This window comes from Vigna radiata, unplaced genomic scaffold (assembly GCF_000741045.1).
Source record: "Vigna radiata var. radiata cultivar VC1973A unplaced genomic scaffold, Vradiata_ver6 scaffold_23, whole genome shotgun sequence".
NCBI classification, from domain to species: domain Eukaryota; kingdom Viridiplantae; phylum Streptophyta; class Magnoliopsida; order Fabales; family Fabaceae; genus Vigna; species Vigna radiata.
The window spans coordinates 1,499,393-1,505,363 of NW_014541837.1; the positions used below are offsets into that span (position 1 = coordinate 1,499,393).

At 38.1% G+C, this 5,971-nt stretch overlaps 1 long non-coding RNA gene across 1 annotated transcript; it reads left to right on the plus strand.

The window, feature by feature from the left end:
* Window positions 1-286: 286 nt before the first annotated feature.
* On the plus strand, window positions 287-2,615 carry LOC111240688. The gene is made up of 2 exons (XR_002666216.1): window positions 287-2,027; window positions 2,209-2,615. It is a non-coding gene; the product is annotated as an uncharacterized LOC111240688 (long non-coding RNA).
* The last annotated feature ends 3,356 nt before the right edge of the window (window positions 2,616-5,971 follow it).

Sequence of the window (5,971 nt, forward strand, 5' to 3'; positions counted from 1 at the left end):
GTCTTAGCACGAGGACGATGCGTGCGATCACACACGTGCTTAAACCTTTAAAACATTTTTGATAATTTTATGAAAGGGGAAAATGTCTTAGCACGAGGACGATGCATGCGATCACACACGTGCTTAAAGCTTTAAAACATATTTTTGGTTTTTAATATTTGCTTAAAAGTAGATAAAAGAAAATAAATAGATAAATAACTAAATGAAAACAAAAAGTAGAAATAAAATAAACTAAAAAAATTCAGTGATAAAAATAATAATAATAATAAATGTAAAAGGTGTGGTAGTGCTTAGACAATAAGAGGGGTGTTCAAACCAAACTATTTTTTTCCTTTATAAACAGATTGGGCCTAAGCCCAGAGGAGAAGGGGGTGAGACTTAGCAGAAATGGGGGTGCGCAGGGAAAGAAAGGGTTTTTAGACAGATTGGACTTGAGCCCAAAGAGAGTGGGGGTGTGAGAGCTAAAGCAGGGGGTGGGTCTGGGAATATTATTCCTTTTTATTTTAAAGCAAGGGAAAGGGAATGGATCTGGCCCGAGAAGCCTGGCCCAAGGTTGTTCAGCAGAAGCAATTAGGGGTTCACTCCTTATTCTATCATTTGCATCCAATACCAAGAGACCCAAGTCTCTCTCTGAATGGAAAACCTTAAGAGGTCTTCATCTTCACCACCCACGCACTCTGCCGCCTCAGCCCAAGGCGTCACCGGCGACGCCAAACGCCGTCGGAGTCACCGTCGGAGCCACCGTCGGCCGTAGCATCGAAACCCTCTTTTGCTCTTCCTGTGCACGAAGGAAAACGACCCTGGGACGCGTGCTCCTCGTCGCCGGCGAGACCAGGACCGTTAGACGTCACCGTCGTTCACCGACGGTGGCGTTTCCAGCCAAGACGCCGGATCTTCTCTTACTAGGCAACTTTTCATAGACCCTTTTGATGCTCTTATCTTCTGTTCCCGCTGGAAACAAAGCCCCGAGCTTCGGAGTATTGAAACCCCCAGTCTCCGTCTTTGGGTTACAGATGAAATTGGATGAAAATGCCCTCTCCTGTATTCTTCAAAGACTCAAGAAATCAAAACAAACACTAAGGTAATGATCTGATTTTGGTTGTTGGCTTCATTTGACGCGAGTGAAGGGCGTTCTGAATGGAACACGCAATGATGTTCTCTGTGTGAGTTTTTCTGGTGGTGTTATGCGTGTTGGCTTTGTTAAAAAGAAGAGGGTTTCAATGTGTGTTTTTTATTGTGCGTGTTGAAGAGGCTTGGATATAGTGGTGGATGAAGACGTGAGAGTGCCCGCTGGTTTAGGTATTATGCGTGAGTTGGGATGAAGGTTCTAATGGGTGAATGGGGTGGTTCTGGTAAAGATGAAGATAATTGTTCTGTCGTCTGTTGTGATTGTGGTTGAAGATTATGAGAAGTTAGTTTATGGCTATTTGGTATTTCTTTAGTAGGGGAAATTTGGGATAGGAAGATGATGGATCTGTCGTGAATGGGTTAGGCTTTACTCTCGCAGGAAGATGGCCTTAGCGGTTTGGATGGTATGAGTAAAAGTTGATGATGGTGATGGGATTGAAGAGTGGTGAAGATTCATACACAAGCATAGCAATAGCAAGTATAAAACGCAATAACAAGCATAAATTGTCGTCCATAATACAACAAACTTACTCTATTATACATACGAATATGAATAAGCGATGAAGTTGCTTACCTCTCGGAGCTCATGTGCTATTGCCTAGCGTCTTCGGTGGCTTTTATGTCGGCATTTTTGCTCTTCCTGTAACTCATTTTCTTCAAATGAAGCACCACTTCTTTTTCTTTTCTTTGTGGTATTGGACACCAAGCTCTGGCAGTGATAGTGATTGATATGGTGAGGATGAACCGATAGGTGGAAGCTAGCAGATCAAGTTGAAGTTGGGTGGGAGAGAAAAATGGTTGTTCTGATGATTCTACTGAGTGAGTAAATTGGAGAAGAGAATCCTCTCAGGGGTGATGGTGTGTGTGAGAGACAATGGTGTTGCCCCTTGTTTTGGATTGTGAGTATTGGATGAGAATAACACTCTTACTCTGATAATATTAGCTCTTGTAGTCTTCTTGTGCTTTTTTTCTATTCTCTGTTGTGACTTTGTGCTCTTGTTCTCTTGGTGAATGAATAATGCTCTCCCCCCATTGATTTTTCTCCTTTTTTTTTTTGAACCTTGCGTGAGGACTTAAAAGACAGCCTCCTGACACTCGCTTCATCCCCTATTGCCAGCATTGGTTCTTACCGCAACTGGCTAAAGCTATTGCTTCTTACTGCAGCATAGGTCTGAGCCAAAGATTTTCACCAAAACACTGATAGATGCTTCAACACGGAGGAGATATGAATCTGAATCCAAAATCAGGTCTTGTCCAATATGAAATATCCATCGCGGTACAATTTTGTCCATCATTAAAGCCATCCTTGATTAAAGCAAACTTGTTCAGCCATCATTTTTCTCTTGCATAATTGTTGATCTGTATACAACTTTTGTTTGTACACGGTGTATTTTGGCTTGTTTACTTTGAACACCTTGTTGGAGAGGATCAATCTTGTATGTTAATAATGTTAAGCTGTGATATATTACAGGAGAGCTTAATTTGTACCTGTGTGACAGAGAGTCGGGAGAAGCACCGTCTGCAATTCCGCTTCCTTCTTTTTTTTTCTTTATCTCTTTTGTTTTTGGACTTTTTTTTTTTGTTTTTGTTAACATAACAACAAGGTTCAACTAAATAAAAAGAAACTAACGTAAAAAAAAATAAAAATAAAAATGAGATAACTCTAAATAACAAAAAAATAAAAATAAAATGAAAACTAATAAAAAAAACGAAATTAAATAATACAAAACAAAATTAAAACGATTAAAAGACATAAAATATAATAAAGTGAAAAACAAACATATGTTATTTAGCCCGGACGAAATTGGGTATTGACACTTGGCAACCTATGAAGTGTGCTGTGATAGGCTTGATATCCTGTGAAGAGTGCTGGTTACACGTTGAGGATTGTTCGACGTGGGTTCAGATTGCAGAAGAGGGGATTTTTGCTACAATTCTAGTTTTGTGTGTGCAACTATATTTGGTTTTGGGTTAGAGAGGAGATTTATATTTTTGCGTGGTGCTTCTATAAATTCCTTGTTGTAAAAATCGCAACCATTATAATGCATTTGCTTCCAAGATTGGAAGGACACTGGACGTAGGCATTGTTGGCCGAACTAGTATAAAAACCAGTGTTTGATTTTCTCTATCCGTGCACTCTTTATTTCAGTCGACTTTAATTGTTTTACAGTCAACTACGTTTTTCCGCTGCATTGAAATTTTCATTACTTGAATTTCATGGAAAGATCAAAAGCTTTGAATTTTCATACCAAGATTGCGAAAAGATTTTGATTTTGAACTAACACCAATTCNCCCCCCCCCCCCCTCTTGGTGTAAAACGAAGCCAACCTGATTCCTAACAATTGGCACCAGAGCTGGTTTTCATAAAATATTTGAAAATTCACTCGACTCTGTTTTAATTCTTTCGACTATGAAACCTGGGGATAGCTTCAAATTTTCAAACTTTTGGTGAAGGTGCTTCAACAAACAGACCACCTCTGTTTGCTGGTGAAAACTATCCTTTTTGGAAAATTCGCATGCAGATCTTTCTTGAATCGCAAGATAAAGGAATTTTGGGTGCCACTATAAATGGTCCATATGTGCCTACAAAAACTGTTGATAGTGAAACTGTTTTAAAACCTTTTACTGAGTGGACTGTTGATGAAAATAGAAAAGCTCAGTATGATGTCAAAGCTAGAAATATTATTGCCTCTACACTAACAATTGATGAATTTTTCAGGATATCCCAATGCAAGTCTGCAAAGGAAATGTGGGATGTTCTAGAGGTAACACATGAAGGCACAAATGAAGTCAAGAGAGCCAGGAAGAATTCTTTGATACAAGAATATGAGTTGTTTAGAATGAAAGCTGGTGAGAACATTTATGATGTCCAAAAACGGTTTACTCATATTGTAAATCACCTGATGGCTCTTGGCAAAGCCTCTGATAAAGAAGAGATCAACATCAAGATTCTGAAAAGTCTGAATAGGAATTGGCAACCAAAAGTCACTGCAATCTCTAAATCCAAAGATCTTACAACTATGAATATGACTACCTTGTTTAGCAAGCTACGTGAACATGAGTTAGAACTTGGTAGACTGAAGGATGAGGAGGAGATTGAAGAAAAGAAGTGCATTGCTCCGAAGGCTGCAAGCAATAATCTCACAGAAGCAGAGATGGACGACAAAGAGCTAATGACCTTGATGGTAAGAAAATTTAGTCTACTTATGCAAAATGATAGTCAATTGTCTAACCATGAAGGTCAAAGCAAGAAGAAGAGCTTCAACACAAACACTGTCCAGTGCTATGGATGTGGCAAAGAAGGTCACATCAAGCCTGACTGTCCTGAATTATAGCCAAAGTAGAAAGGGTAGAAAAATTTTCCTCAAAGCAGAAATATGAGAAAGAAAGGAGCCTACATTGCTTGGGAAAATTCAGATTCTGAAAAGTCAATTGATGAGGATTCTGATCAAGAGGAGGAATCAAATTTTTGTTATATGACTGGTGTAACATGGGACGATTATGACAGTGATGCAGACATATCAAATGAGCCTGTAGAAGTCAAATATGATATGCTTTAAGATGCTTTCAAAGAATTACATACTGAGGCCATGCAACTACAGTACAAGGTAAATCGACTGAGCTATGAAAGAAGAGATTTTGAAAATAGAATTAAAGACCTTGTTACTGAAAATGAAAGATTAGAAACGAAATTGAATGAAACCTTATTATCTGCTAAGAATACTGAAATTAAAACTGTTACTGTTGAAAAAGCTTGTGAAAATTGTCCTATGCATGTTGAAAAGATTGATTACTTGACTAGCAAGCTAGCTAAGTTTTCTCAAGCTAGTGACAATTTAGATGTTGTATTGAATTCCTCTAGCAGAATTAATAACAGGCAAGGAATTGTATTTAAAGGTTACTCTAACAGAACCAATACTAGAAAGCTTAATGAATTGAGAAAACCTGCTAGAAATGCATGTTTTTACTGCAGATGTGTTGGTCACACTGTTAGAAATTGTTATTATAGACATGTTGTTGTTCCTCAAGGATTATGTGTATGGATTCCAAAGGAACATGTGACAAAAACTGACAATCACAGACCCGAAGTTAAATGGGTACCAGTAACCAAAACTTAATTGTTTTGCAGGTTATGCAACTAATGCAGAATTGTTCTCAAGGATAAATCAACTATGGAACATTTCAAAAACCTTGAGTGTCTACAAATGGTAAATTTGTATTTGCCTACTGCATCATGCATATATTGATTGATTGTTGCTGTATGATTGTTTGCATTGAGTGCTTAATTGTTTGATTGATTGAATCTTGATGAAAAGTTTTTTTTGGTCCCAGTTGACTCCAATATTAATTCAATCGACTGTGATATTTGAATATTTGAAATGCTTTACTTTTAAATGTTAAAGATTAACTTAGGGTTTAAGCAAAACTCTTGGCGTGTTTTTCAGCTATAAATGAATGAAATAGTCTGAGATAATCACATACAATCTTGCAAACAAACCTTTATTCTGATTCTGGTGAAATCCATTCCTTCTCATTGCTCAAATGGCTGCATCATCATCAAGACCAGGAAAACGTCCAATGTCTGCAAGAAAAGAGGCTGACCCTTTTGGATGGTTCAACGATGATGATTAGAGAACTGACTTCATTTGTAGATGGGGGTTCAAAGAAGTTCTGAGGCATAAATGCGCAAACACTGCATTTTATAGAAAAAAGGGTTTCAGGTTTCAGGAATGGTTGATCAGAGAAAATCTTGCAAACTTTGTGGAACTACAAGGTGAATGTTATCCTAACTTAGTCAAGGTGTTCTACTGCAACCTCAAGAGGGAAGGAAACAATCTGACAT